The 15326-nt window shown below is 43.2% G+C and overlaps 1 non-coding gene across 1 annotated transcript; it reads left to right on the top strand.

The window, feature by feature from the left end:
- The first annotated feature begins 13594 nt into the window (after positions 1 to 13594).
- Positions 13595 to 13668, top strand: TRNAI-AAU (transfer RNA isoleucine (anticodon AAU)). The gene has a single exon. It is a non-coding gene; the product is annotated as a tRNA-Ile (tRNA).
- Positions 13669 to 15326: the final 1658 nt, after the last annotated feature.

Raw genomic sequence — 15326 nt, 5'->3', positions numbered from 1 at the left:
CAAGGCATGCTATGATTGGGCAAGGTGGAGATCATAATGTCACCACACCTCTTCTCCACCTCATCCAATCATAGAACACCTTATATTCTTAAACAAAATTACAAAGCATTTCAAGAATGGTGGCAGTGTCAAGTGAGTGGCCTCCTGTGGTCAATGTACAGAGGGAAAGCCATTTGCACAGAATCACAGCAAGACCGGGAAGATTGCCAACTAGCACAGTGATTTTCTAGCTTCCCCATCAGTCCATCAGGTATGAGATATACATACTAAGCCTGTGTAGCCCTCTTTGTGGGGTGGATATGAGAAATGACTCTCCCAAAACAGGATATTGAGCTAAACCTGTAGGCAAATGAGAGAACCAGAACTTTTCCTAAGTGGAATAGTGGGTTGGATTATAAATTTGGCAGTGCCTCCACCTAGGACAGGGCCCTGGAACAGAGGGGGTTCCCTTGCGGAGAAATTAACCAGTAATCTTATCAAATTATTTGGGAGCAGAGGAACTACTGCAACCAGCATATAACATTACCATAAGTATATAGATGCACACCAGTATAGAAATAATATAAGCTTTATATAATAAAAGATTAATAATAGTACATACATTAAATGTACATACAGATATTATCAGCAAAAGGCCCAATCGGAGTCCTGAATTTTGCACATATACCTAGGTATTTATAGTTATTAATAAAGATACCTCCAGATGAATGCTGCAGAAAAGTTCATTTGCAGGGGCACCAGAGGATAATTGCGATGTGGCATCTTTTTTTTGTGTCAGAGACCTGAAAACAAGTTCAGTTTAGCAGTGATGATGAGAGCTTCCAACTGTTGTCCAACCAGCCTGGAATGCGACTTCTCATATACAGAAACTATGGTGTGGTACTGGAACTCACAGTCAGCCTCTCTACTTTAGTACCTCCCTAGTAGTTTTAAATTTGACATGAGACTGTACTTCTAATTACTAGATGTGGCCCTTGTATGCCTAACCTGGCTCTAGCCTATGCTGGTTATCAAGTCCTAAGCTAAAAGTAGCTACAGAATCCCAGACTAGAAGGGACAGGGTTAACAAAAATAACAGGAGCTGCATATAGACTCTATTAAAAAAACAGGTTCACTTACTAATATACTGAAAGGTGACCACTATATACATACAGTAGCTCAAGAAGTTATGGACAGCTACAGTTAAACAGTCAGAACACAGGAACAATTACCTAATAGTCTCTCCTTCTGGCCTGGATAAAATACACTATTGCAGTAACACAGCTCCTGTATGTGGTGTCAGCCCCTCTCTCTCTCCACTTTCAGGCCATCCCTTCCAGAGACAGGAAGTGCTATTACATAATTATACATATCACTGTGATATTATCAACTAACACTAGAGGACAGCAGATCCCTACACCTGTATTCACACAGGAGTTAGTAGCCCACTCACTAGATGCTCTTTCCCATTTCTTCATAGACAATTGGTAACCATTTGCTGTAAGATTTTCCAAGCTCGACAAAGCCTGTGCACAAATGTGTTTTTTGTTTTTTTTGTTTTTTAAAATGGTACATCCAATAAAACAAAAAAAAATAGTTAATTTGATATGTTTTCACCCCTGGACACCTGTCATACATTTGGGGGCCAGAAAAACGGTACCCACTCCCAGGAAAAAAAAAACCCAAATAGGTCTGCTTATAAAATATGCAATATACCTATGGCTTCTCTCAAAATATCCACCTAGAATACACAACCCTAATATAGTCCACCGTCTAAATGTTTGAAACTCCATTAAGTACTGCAGCTGCCTTATTTCACTGGACCTCCCTTTACTGTCTTACCCAGGGGCAGACTGACCATTTGGAAACTCGGTCACAGGGCCCCGGGGTCAGTAGGGGGCCCCATGAGATGCCCCTGGTACCTTTTTCATAGGCTTTTTTGAGTTTGGGCAAGGACACAGGGGCCCCATGATCCCCTATTGCCCGGGGGCCCCATGAGTTGTCAGTCCGCCCCTGGTCTTACCCCAAATTTATCATTGGTGTGGAGACCCAAGAGTAATTGAAACATTGGATCCATAAAAAAACACCCCTCTATATGAATTATACTCCAAATTTGAGTTTCCTCATATGGAATTGTTTCAATATCTGCAGATCAAGAATTTTGTTCAAAGCATTGCTAACAAACAACACGCCTGTGACACTTTCACACAATTCGAATAGATATGGTCAAATGACCCAGGCAGCCAAGATCTCATTTGCTTGCTTTACCTATCATTAATGATCTCCCCTCCAACACCTCCACTGAGTATGTCCAGAAAGTGATGAAATGTGGTCACCATATTGGGCAACCACCAAACCTTGTTCCTAAAATGCTCTTGCATTGGAGACGAACTTCAAACTTTACTCAAGATGGTACCTAGTCCCAGCGAGAGTTGTGACATTTTGCCTAGGGTACTCGTCTGTATGCTTTCATTGTTTTTCAGACTCTGGTATTTGTAGATGGGGCATATTATAGGTACCATGTTTGGGAGGAATTACCAGCACACATTTTATAATGCACTGTTATTGTTTATATAAATCTTGAGCAAGCTCGTTTGAAATAAGTGGACATCCAGTTGCTAGTACAGAAATATAGTACAGTGACCCTTCTAACCTTTCTGGGGACGTGCAAAGATGGTTCTCCAAGCTGCACCACCATCACACCATTTACTGGAGTGTGTGAAATTAACTAAGAGCCTTCTCTATGCTGTCCCTTCTCCTCTGGAACCACAAGTTGGTTCCTACCCCTCATTGTTCACCTGTCAGAAGTGCACCAAAATGACATGGGATCCCTTATTTAAAAAAGTTCTCTCACCCAAGATGGCTGCCAAAATCTCTTGAGAGTTCTGTGTCCAGACAACATTCTTCTCTCAAGGCACTGAACGGAGACTTTAAGGGACCAATTCTTTTCTGCGCCTCTCCTTCCCAGACAGTAATGGCATTAGGCCACCTGCCGATGGGAAGGCTAACTGCACCTGCCTACATATTTGGTTATTTGGTGGCAATGCTCAGTGGCCCATGCTTTGTGGACTGATGTATATAGGAATATAGCTATCATTCTAGGCCTGCTTAACCTAACATTCCTAACATTTCTTCCCATCACTTTCATATACTCCTTACCTTCCCTACCCTCATTTGTTCTTGATACCATAACCCCCCCCCCCCCTTTCCTTATTTCTACTCTTTTTTTATTCCTCCTTTTCTCTGGTGCTTTTTAGTCTTTTCTGTTATCATAAATACTCAGATAAAGTTAATTTAACCCAGAACCAAAAATATAATATGTTGCAGCTTACCAATCATCAGATGTCACTACATTTGTTTTCTTTTTAAGGCTTGAAGAAGCACAGAGGGCACCTTTGGACAGTATCATTGTCAGTCTAGGGGGAAGGGAGTGTTAGATGTAATAGAAGATGTAGATACACTTTTAAACTGAAGCCAAATTCCAGCTCACACTTTAACAAGGGGGCCCCCAGATCCCAAGCCCTTACTATGTGAATGATTATGAGGTACATTGTACTCCTATTCATTCACCCAAAAAACGCGTAGTAAATAAAAATTTGGAGTCCATTTTTGACAAGTCTTTTATCAAAATATGCAAAAAAAATCCCCTGTATATCAAGTGTAAATCATGATGAATGCTGCCTGTCAACCTGCACAAAAAATAAAAAAGTCCACACCCGATACTCGGCTCCCACCGACTGACAGCTCCACTTCCCACCCACTGCTAAATAAAGTACAGGATGGGGGTCACCCGGTTACATCACTGAGTGACCCTGCCGCCTTGTGATGTCATCAACTGGGTATGCTTTGTCAACATGTGTCACAAAGGGGTGGGATCAACCACTGACATCACCAGTTGACTCCACCCATTCGTTTATTTAATGGTGGGGTAGAGCCAAACATCAGGTGAGGACTGTTTTATTTTTCATGCAGTTCAACAGGTGGCATTCAAAGTGATTGATGCTGGATTTACTTTGGTGAACATTTTTCTTTTTACATTTTTTAATAAAGGACTTGTCAAAACTTGTCTCTGGGTTATTATTTACTTTGGCTATTTTTGGGGGGTGAATTAGTAGGGGTACTATGTACCCCATACTCATTCACATTGGGGCACTTGTTAAAGGGGGCTTCCAGATTCTGATATGTTACCCCCACAACCACCGGGTAAGGGTTGTGGGAAAGAGGCGCTTGTCCTCATTAACCTGGGAGCAAGGTGCTTTGGGGAGAAAATCCCCCCAAAGCACCCCCTCCCAATATTGAGAGCATGTGACCTTGCTTGGTTTGGGAGGGAATCGTTCATTCCCCCGGGCCCTTCCTTTCCTGGACTGCTGGGCTGCATGCTCGGATAAGATCTGGTGTAGATATTGGGGGGACCTCACTCGTTTTTTAATTTTTGGCATGAAGTTCCCATCCAACAGCAACACCAGACCTAAAGACCACACTTTTTTTATTTTTTAATACCGCCTCTTCTTTTGTTTACACCTGCTCATCCCTTCTGGACCAGATGAGTCGTGGTTGCTAAGGATGTGGCGGGTGCCAGCTCCTTAACAACCAGCTATTCCCTGGTTGTTAAGGAAGCCGGAAGGAGCATTTGTTAAAATACCTCAAGTTTTCATTGCTAAAATACTGCAACGATTCAAGAAATAGCACATGCAGTATTTTAGTAGCATTTTTATTGCATTACAAAATATTTTTTTAAAAGCGCTATAGGCTATTTTACCGCTTATCTTAAAGTGGTAGATAATGTTTCGTGAATGGAGCCCACTGTCTGCATAGACTGAGTCTTAAAAGGTATGTCAATGCATAAGAGGTATTTGAAACAGAACAGTGACCCTTTAGATCTATCAAAAAGCATTTAGTGGAAGGGCCTGCCTGATTGGATACGGACTGATTGGATACGGACTGATTGGATACGGACTGATTGGATATGAACTGATTGGATACGAACTGATTGGATAGATTGGGTAGGTCCTCATAATACATAGTTTTGTTAAATCTAAAGTTGATTTATTGAAAGGATTAAATGGAATATAACCGAATCCATTTTGTATACACTAATTGTAATGTACCGCCTGGCGGTACCTCTAGCAACCCACGAAATAGGATTCCCCAGAGCGCGGAGTCTAAGTCCCAGTCTGCTTTTTTACCAGGGCCCCTGATGGTGGGGATGGACTTGGAGCAGACAGAGACCAGGTCGCGGCCCCTGAGTACACCCACCCGTGGTAGAGGGTCCACCAGAGGTATCTGCTAGCAAAGAGCCTGACGTGAAGAGGCGGATGGGTCCCTGCAGGACGGATGGATGGCTGAGCAGAAGCGTGGTCAGACAGGCCGGTTCGGTAACCGTGGGGACAGCGTGGTACAAGGCAGCGGGCACAGAATAGTCGGGTCACTCGCCGGGTCAGTAACAGGGGGTCAAATCCAATGGGGAGCATCCAGAGAGAGGTCAGGCAAGCCAGGGGTCAGGGCAAGAGAAGACAGCACGTTCAGGATCAATCAGGGTTGGCAACAATCAAATGACAGATAGCAGGAGCAGGAACAAACAGATACGACCATACGGCAACCAGTGTCAGTGCAGAGCGGATTTAAATACTGCGCCCTGCACTGTCATTGGTGCCAGGCGCACTTCTGTGGTCGCAAGTGCGCATGTGCGAGTTCCGTCATCGCCACGGCTGCCCAGGACCTAGTGCCCGCACGCCAGTTCGCATCAGCACACTGCGCCTGCGCTGGGCCACACGCCGCGGCGGCTCCTGACACTAATATAAGATGCTTGTTTAACATACACATATATATGAACTTTGTACACACTAACAAAACTGTCTATGCCAGCTTCATGTAGAAATAAGTGTTTTTGCAAACTTTACAAAAAAGCAGATAATCTTCTTTGTCATTTCTGAAAAGTTCTATCCACAGCTTGGGCGTTGGGTCAGATTATAGCCATGGCCTGGGCGTTGGGTCAGATTACAGCCATGGTCTGGGCGTTGGGTCATATTACAGCCATAGTCTGGGCGTTGGGTCAGATTACAGCCATGGTCTGGGCGTTGGGTCAGATTACAGCCATGGTCTGCGTGTTGGGTCAGATTACAGCCATGGTCTGGGCGTTGGGTCAGATTACAGCCATGGTCTGGGCGTTGGGTCAGATTACAGCCATGGTCTGGGCGTTGGGTCAGATTACAGCCATGGTCTGGGCGTTGGGTCAGATTATAGCCATGGTCTGGGCGTTGGGTTAGATTACAGCCATGGTCTTGGCGTTGGGTCACATTATAGGCATGGTCTGGGCGTTGGGTCACATTACAGCCATGGTCTGGGCGTTGGGTCACATTACAGCCATGGTCTGGGCGTTGGGTCACATTACAGCCATGGTCTGGGCGTTGGGTCAGATTACAGCCATGGTCTGGGTGTTGGGTCAGATTACAGCCATGGTCTGGGCGTTGGGTCACATTACAGCCATGGTCTGGGCCTTGGGTCAGATTACAGCCATGGTCTGGGCGTTGGGTCAGATTACAGCCATGGCCTGGGCCTTGGGTCACGTTACAGCCATGGTCTGGGCGTTGGGTCAGATTATAGCCATGTTCTGAGCGTTGGGTCAGATTACAGCCATGGTCTGGGCGTTGGGTCAGATTATAGCCATGTTCTGGGCGTTGGGTCAGATTACAGCCATGGTCTGGGCGTTGGGACAGATTACAGCCATGGTCTGGGCGTTGGATCAGATTATGGCCATGGTCTGGGCATTAGACCAGATATGGCGTGACAGATAAGGCAGAAGAGTGTAAATACAGACCTCATACAAATAATTGTTGAGTTAAGGTAAATATAATGTACATGTATTTGATTGGATGGTCTGAAGGTGTGTCTGGCCAAAGACTACAGTATAAAAACCCTGATGTTACGCCAATAAAACTGAAGTGTTTTGCAATCGCAACTGAGGTGACTTGAGTGCATTCACTTTCCGAGATCTTGTAGCTGTGTCCAGGTGTGACCATTGGTATCTTGAGGGGGCCCCCAAGAAACAGGAAAAGACCACCTACCTACCTGCAATTATAACATGTACAGTGACCCTAACCAGGGATTCCATACATACCTACTCATTCAATTGTGTTAGGTACAGCAGGGGCAGACTGACCATTTGGGCACCTGGGCACTGCCCAAGGGCCCGGGGTCAGTAGGGGGCCCCATGAGATGCCCCTGGTACCTTTCATAGGCTTTTTTGGGTGTCGTTTGAGTGTGGGCAAGAACACAGGGGCCCCATGATTTCCTATTGCCCGGGGGCCCCATGAGTTATCAGTCTACCCCTGAGGTACAGTATATACAGCTTGAGATTGCTCTGCTATTGTGCCTACCCTTGTACTAAGTTATGCATACATTGCACACCCAATAAAAAATAAAATGATAAAAGAAAAATATACTGCAGGGCACACTCTGATGTTTAATAGTATCTTTATGTGTTAGATCTAAAAATCAGACCCAAATGAGGGGAGGCTGTTAGCTGTGAATTTCATGTACTTTCCCATGAGTGTGACAGGTGCATGTAGGATTACTGAGAACAAAGTTTAATGATAGTAGATATATACTGTATTTTGTTGTGGAAATGCATTCCTCACTGGGATGTGCAGCTACCACTGTCCATACATGGACAGCAGGAACAGAAAAAAAGGTATATTTCTGTGTACACTATATTGTCATTAGTATTGGGCCTTTACACACACATGAACTTTAATGGCCCCCCAGTCTTAGTCCATAGGGTTCAATATTGAGTTGGCCCCGCCCTTTGCAGCTACAACAGCTTCAACTCTTCTGGGAAGGCCGTCCACAAGGTTTAGGAGGGTGTCTATGGGAAGGTTTGACCATTCTTCCAGAAGAACATTTGTGAGGTCAGGCACTGATGTCGGGGGAGGAGGCCTGGCTCGCAGTCTCCACTCTAATTCATCCCAAAGGTGTTCTATGGGGTTGAGATCAGGACTCTGTGCAGGCCAGTCAAGTTCCTCCACCCCAAACTGGCTCCTCCATGTCTTTATGGACCTTGCTTTGTGCACTGGTGAGCAGTCATGTTGGAACAGGAAGGGGCCATCCCCAAACTCTTCCCACAAAGTTGGGAGCATGAAATTGTCCAAATGTCTTGGTATGCTGATGCCTTAAGAGTTTCCTTCCCTGGAACTAGGAGGCCAAGCCCAACCCCTGAAAGACAACCGCACGCCATAATTCCCCTCCACCAAACTTTACACTTGGCACAATCCAATCAGGCAAGTACTGTTCTCCTGGCAACAGACAAACCCAGACAGGTCCATCGGATTGCCAGACAGAGAAGCGTGATTGGTCCCTCCAGAGAACATGTCTTCATCTCCACTGCTCTAGAGTCCAGTGGCGGCGTGCTTTACGCCACTGCATCCGATGCTTTGCATTGCACTTGGTGATATAAGGCTTGGATGCAACTGCTCGCCATGGAAACCCATTCCATGAAGCTCTCTACACACTGTTGTTGTGCTAATCTGAAGGCCACATGGAGTTTGGAGGTCTTTAGCTATTGACTCTGCAGACAGTTGGCGACTTCTGCGCACTAAGTGCTTCAGCATGCGCTGACCCCGCTCTGTCATGTTACCACTTGGTGGCAGAGTTGCTGTTGTTCCCAGTTGCTTCCACTTTGTTATAATCCCACTAACAGTTGACCGTGGAATATTTAGTAGCCAGGAAATGTCACGGATGGACTTATTGCACAGGTGACAACCTATCACGGGACCACGCTTGGAGTCACTGAGCTCCTGAGAGCGACCCATTCTTTCACCAATGTTTGTAGAAGCAGTCTGCATGCCTAGGGGCTTGAGTTTATACACCTGTGGCCATGGAGGTGATTGGAGAACATGAATCCAATGATTTGGAGGGCGGGCCCAATACTTTTGGCAATATAGTGTAATATGTCAATAGTAAAACCCAACTCCCAAACCCCCACCCATTAGAACTCTCCCTAATGTTTCTTAGCGTCAAGCTTTGGGTCTCCCAGGCTGTGCCCCATGCTGGTCCTCATCATCAATGAGGTTATATGTCACCTGTTCCCAGGGGCGGACTGACCATTTGGAAACTCGGGCACTGCCCGAGGGCCCGGGGTCAGTAGGGGTCCCCATGAGATGCCCCTGGTACCTTTTTCATAGGCTTTTTTGAGTTTGGTCAAGCACACAGGGGCCCCATGAGTTGTCAGTCCACCCCTGCCTGTTCCTTCTTGTAGAGCAGTGTTTCTCAACTCCAGTCCTCATGGACCCCCAACAGGTCATGTTTTCAGGATTTCCATTATTTTGCACAGGTGATTTGATCAGTTTCACTGCCTTAGTAATTACCACAGCTGTTTCATCTGAGGGAAATCCTGAAAACATGACCTGTTGGGGGTCCATGAGGACTGGAGTTGAGAAACACTGTTGTAGAGGAACGTGCATAATATGTTGAAGAAGAGGAGTGTGTGATTGCACAGGATGTCTGCATTACCCTTATCCTACCAATAGGGGGAGTGCACCATTCTGATTTACAATGCTACAGTCTGTTTTATCTAATGGTTCATAAATAGAAGTAAATATGAATTATACTAATGGTTATTCTGTGTGGGTTTCATATGGCGGTTATAAATGGTGAGTGTCAGTACTCACACAACCAGACTGAGAGACACTTTCTGTCCTACAGACCTTTGAATGAACAGTGATATACAGTAATGTACACTCACCGGCCACTTTATTAGGTCCACCTTGCTAGTATCGGGTTGGACCCCATTTTGCCTTCAGAACTGCCTTCATTCATAGATTCAATAAGGTGTTGGAAATATTCCTCAGAGATTTTGGTCCATATTGACATGAGTTACTGCTGCCTTTCTATCATCTTGAACCAGTCTGCCCATTCTCTGAGCTCTGACATTAACAAGGCATTTTCCTCCACACAACTGCCACTCACTGGATATTTTCTCTTTTTCAGACCATTCTCTGTAAACCCTAGAGATGGTTGTGTGTGAAAATCCCAGATCAGCAGTTTTTGAAATACTCAGACCAGCCCGTCTGGCACAAACAACCATGTCACGCTGAGCCTGGGTTCACACTAATGCGGTGCAGAGTTCGCACCAGTTTCTGTGCGATTTCAGCACCACATCAAAATTGCACCCCCTTCATGCGAACCACCGTGGGTGTGTATTTTAAGTTACCAACAACTCGAAAATCGGTTCGCAAAATGCGGTGCAATGTGCAGAATCGGATTGCATGGGTTTGAACACCCATGCGATCTGATTCTGGTGCAGACAAAAAAAATGGTCCTGCACTATTTTGGTGCGGTGTGATTTGAGCCATATAAAATGTATGGCTACAATTGCACCGCACAGAAATATCATGTGATTCGCACAGGAATGCGGTGCGGTTCCTGTGCGAATCACATGCGATGTGCTGCACCGCATCAGTGTGAACCAGAGCTCAAAGTCACTTCAGCCATGGCTCACACCAATGTTGTGTGGGAAACGCTGCAAATCCTGTGCATTTCCCACACCGCATTGCAATCGCATCAGGTTCATGCGATCTGGTGCGGGTGTCAATAATAAATTAATGACACCCCAAAACAGATCACAAAATGCGATTGCCAGAAATCACATTGCATGGGGGAGAACACACTTGCGATGCTAAGTGAAAAATAATTGGTGCTTCACAATATAAACATATAAAATAAAATTAAATCACAAAAAATAAATGTTGAATAGAATACACATGAAGACAAAAAAATGGATAACAGTGAAAATACACCCAAAAAATGTATAAAAGGTGTAACCTAGGTACACCATTAATAATAAATAGGTGACTATGGGTGAAAATGCTAAATAAACATAAATGGTGCCAACATAGATAGTGATAAGATCCGCAAATGGGATCCCAATCAGACAGTGCTGAATGTGCACTAAAATAGTGCTGTGATGATAGATGCTATTCAGGTGTGGATTTTAAAAAGAGCCCTGCACCTTTTTGGTGTGGGCGCGATGCGATTTGAGCCATAGTTATGCTGGCCATAGACGGGTCGAAAATTGGCCATTTTTTGGCTGGAAGAAAAATCGGCCAATTTTCGCACCATTAGTTGGTCAGCCGTTTTTCGGGCTTTTTGCACATTTTTATCGGGCATGTTGGAAAATTTTGACGATCGGACGATTTTCCCAGCAATGATGGGCAAATCGGCCGATCGTTTGACTAATAAAAAATCTGCGCATGAGCCGTGACCTGCAAGAAGAAGAAAAAGTAGAAGAAGAAAAAGAAGAAGATAAAAGAAGAAGAAAAAGAAGAAGAAGTAGAAGAAGAAGAAGAATTCCAGTCCGCTATTATATTTTATATGAAAAGTCTTGCGGTTGCAACAATGTATCCATTTGTATCCGAATAAAAACATCTGTATCCGAAATGGATACAAATGGATACATTGTTGCAACCACAAGACTTTTTCATGTAAAATATAATAGCGGAGCTCTCTGCAGGGACAGAAGTAATTATGGGGTTAAATGCCGGCCGTAGACGGGACAAAAATCGGCTGATTTTCGCACCATTAGTGGGTTAATTGGTCGGCCGTTTTTCGGGCTTTTTGCACATTTTTATCCGGCATGTTGGAAAATTTTGATGATCGGCCGATTTTCCCGGCAATGATGGGCAAATTGGCCGATCGTTTTACTGATAAAAAATCTGCGCATGAGCCGTGACCTGCAAGAAGAAGAAAAAGTAGAGGAAGAAGATAAAAGAAGAAGAAAAAGAAGGAGAAGCTGAAGAAGAAAAAGAAGAAGAAGAATTCCAGTCAGCTATTATATTTTTTATGAAAAAGTCTTGCGGTTGCAACAATGTATCCATTTGTATCTGAATAAAAACATCTGTATCCGAAATGGATACAAATGGCTACATTGTTGCAACCGCAAGACTTTTTCATGTAAAATATAATAGTGGAGCTCTCTGCAAGGGACAGAAGTAATTATGGGGTTAAATGCCGGCCGTAGACAGGACGAAAATCGGCCGATTTTCGCACCGTTAGTGGGTTAATTGGTCGGCCGTTTTTCGGGCTTTTTGCACATTTTTATTGGGCATGTTGGAAAATTTTGACGATCGGCCGATTTTCCCAGCAATAATGGGCAAATCGGCCGATCGTTTACTGATAACAAACCTGTGCATGAGCCGTGACCTGCAAGAAGAAAAAAAAGAAGATAAAAAAAGAAGAAAAAGAAGGAGAAGCTGAAGAAGAAGAAGAGGAAGAAAAAGAAGAAGAATTCCAGTCCACTATTATATTTTATATGAAAAAGTGTTGCGGTTGCAACAATGTATCCATTTATATCCGAATAAAACCATCTGCATCCAAAATGGATACAAATGGATACATTGTTGCAAACAGAAGACTTTTTCATGTCAAATATAATAGCGGAGCTCTCTGCAGGGACAGAAGTAATTATGGGGTTAAATGCCAGCCGTAGACGGGACGAATATCGGCCGATTTTTTTACTGTTGGTGGTAACGTCAGCTGATCAAACGACCGATTTTTCTTTTTTTAAAAAAAAAAACGTCCGGTTTTTGACCCGTCTATGGCCTGCTAAAGTGTATGGCTCAAATCACACCGCACTAACATTTGCATGTAATTTGCACAAGAATGCAGCGTGATTACATGCAGTGTCCCGCAGTGCATAGTGTGAACCTGCTATAAGCCCTGGTTTACACTGATGCAGTATGGAATTTGCAGCGTTTTCTGTGAGAATTCCTCACCACATCAGAATCACACCCTGTTCATGCGAACTGATGCGGGTGTGTATGTTAAGTTAACAACACCCCGAAATCGGTCTGCAAAATGCGGTGCGATGTACAGAATTGGATCGCATAGGTGGGAAAACCCATGCGATCTGATTCTACTGCGGACCCAAAAAAAGCTCCTGCACCTTTTTGGTGCGGATGCGGTGCAATTTGAACCATATAAAATGTATGGCTCCATTCGCACCGCACACAGTTCCTATGTGATTTGCACAAAAATGCGGTGCGGTTCCTGTGCGAATCATATGCGATGAACCAAACCGCATATGTGTGAACCCAGCCTAAATCCCCTTTCTTCCCCATTCTGATGCTCAGTTTGCACTTCAGCAAGTCATCTTCACCACGTCTAGATGCCCAAATGCATTGAGTTGCTGCCGTGTGATTGGCTGATTAGTTGTTTGTGTTATCGAGCAATTGAACAGATGTACCTAATAAAGTGACCAGTGATGGAATATTAATTAGCAAATTGTGCCTGGTCCTTAGATGAATATGGACATACGAGTGCAAGCGTGTGCATTGCTGCAGTGTCAGCGAGTGCCAAAATGCACATTGTTGCAATGCTGCTAAGTGCACTCCAGTGCAAGTGCAATAATGTGCGTTGTTGAAGTGTCGGCAAGTGCAAAGGTGCACACTGCGGTATTGATGAGTGCAAAAAGGACACGACATTGCATGTTATTGAGTGCAGAATTATGTACTGATGCAGTGTCAGCAGGTGCATCCTCTGTTCTCAATAAATCCAAATCTGAAATATACACTCTGCACAGGCCTTTTGTAAGAGGTGTGTAGGAGCTAAGCTATTGTCACGTGGCCGGTTAGCTCAGTTGGTTAGAGCGTGGTGCTAATAACGCCAAGGTCGCGGGTTCGATCCCCGTACGGGCCACAGCTATTTTTTTTTATATATATATATACATATTCACAATTATGACATTAAGCATTGCAATGCATCTACTTTAAATAATGATTTCACTGTTGAAAACGAATGGCTAAATGAAGAATGGATTTGGATTTGCTGCAGACAACAGCAAGACAGATAAGTGACGTTCAACAGTGACGCATAGCTGCAGTTACAAGTACTGACCAGCAGAGGGATAAGTGAGCTGACTTGTTCCAGCACTTGTAATATTATTATTATACAGGATTTATATATTATTATTATTATTATTATACAGGATTTATATTATTATTATACAGGATTTATATATTATTATAACACAGGATTTATATATTATTATTATACAGGATTTATATATTATTATTATACAGGATTTATATTATTATTATACAGGATTTATATATTATTATTATTATACAGGATTTATATATTATTATAATACAGGATTTATATTATTATTATACAGGATTTATATATTATTATTATTATACAGGATTTATATTATTATTATACAGGATTTATATATTATTATTATTATACAGGATTTATATATTATTATAATACAGGATTTATATTATTATTATACAGGATTTATATATTATTATTATTATACAGGATTTATATTATTATTATACAGGATTTATATATTATTATTATTATACAGGATTTATATATTATTATTATTATTATACAGGATTTATATATTATTATTATTATACAGGATTTATATATTATTATTATTATACAGGATTTATATATTATTATTATATAGGATTTATATTGCGCCAACAGTTTGCTCAGCGCTTTACAATATAACGGGAGACAATACAGCAACAATACAGTTCAATACAAGAGGGATAGGAGGGCCTGATCCTGGGAGCTTACAATCTAGGAGGGAGGGGCTAGTGGTACAAAAGGTAATAACTGTGGGGGATGGACTGGTAGGAAGAGTAGAAGATTCCATTATTAGGCTTCCCGGAGAGATAGTTTTCAGAGATCGCCTAAAAGTGAGCAGAGTAGGCGATAGTCTGATAAATTGGGGTAGAGAGTTCCAGAGGATGGGGGAAGCTCTGGAGAAGTCCTGGAGATGAGCATGGGAGGAGGAGACATGAACTCTTATCCTCCCAGCTCACCATACACATTACAATCTGATTGTACAGTCTTCTTTAGATCTGCAGTCAGCTATGCAGCACAGGGGCCTGCCTGACTGGATACAAACGGATTGAATTGTTTGGGTTTGTCCTCGTATTACATAATGGACTGTACAGATTGTATGGTCAGATTGTATGGTCGGATTGTATGGTCGGATTGTATGGTCAGATTGTATGGTCAGATTGTATGGTCAGATTGTATGGTCAGACTGTAACATGTTTGGTGACCCAAACCGATTCTTTTAAAAGAAAAGGACGTGTAATTATTTCAGGATGTCATCTCCAGTGATGCAACTTACAGCCAATCAGGCGAGGTTCCCGTTTGTGCATCTGCCGTGTTATACATTTTTCCAGCATTTTTTATGCGTTTTCATTAGTCTAGGATGCCAAAAACATGTCCTGACACCACAACAAGCGCTTGGTTTCCTCTGAGACGCGTTCACATCCCTGCGATTTTCAGTCGCTGTGTTTTTGGAAGAGGTCAGGGCCTTTTTT

The sequence above is a fragment of the Staurois parvus genome, unplaced genomic scaffold (assembly GCF_062004578.1).
Source record: "Staurois parvus isolate SC_StPar_1 unplaced genomic scaffold, SC_StPar_1.0 ptg000444l, whole genome shotgun sequence".
Classification (NCBI taxonomy): Eukaryota; Metazoa; Chordata; class Amphibia; order Anura; family Ranidae; genus Staurois; species Staurois parvus.
Note: the sequence above shows the minus strand (reverse complement) of the source record. Positions and strands in the feature narration are given on the sequence as shown.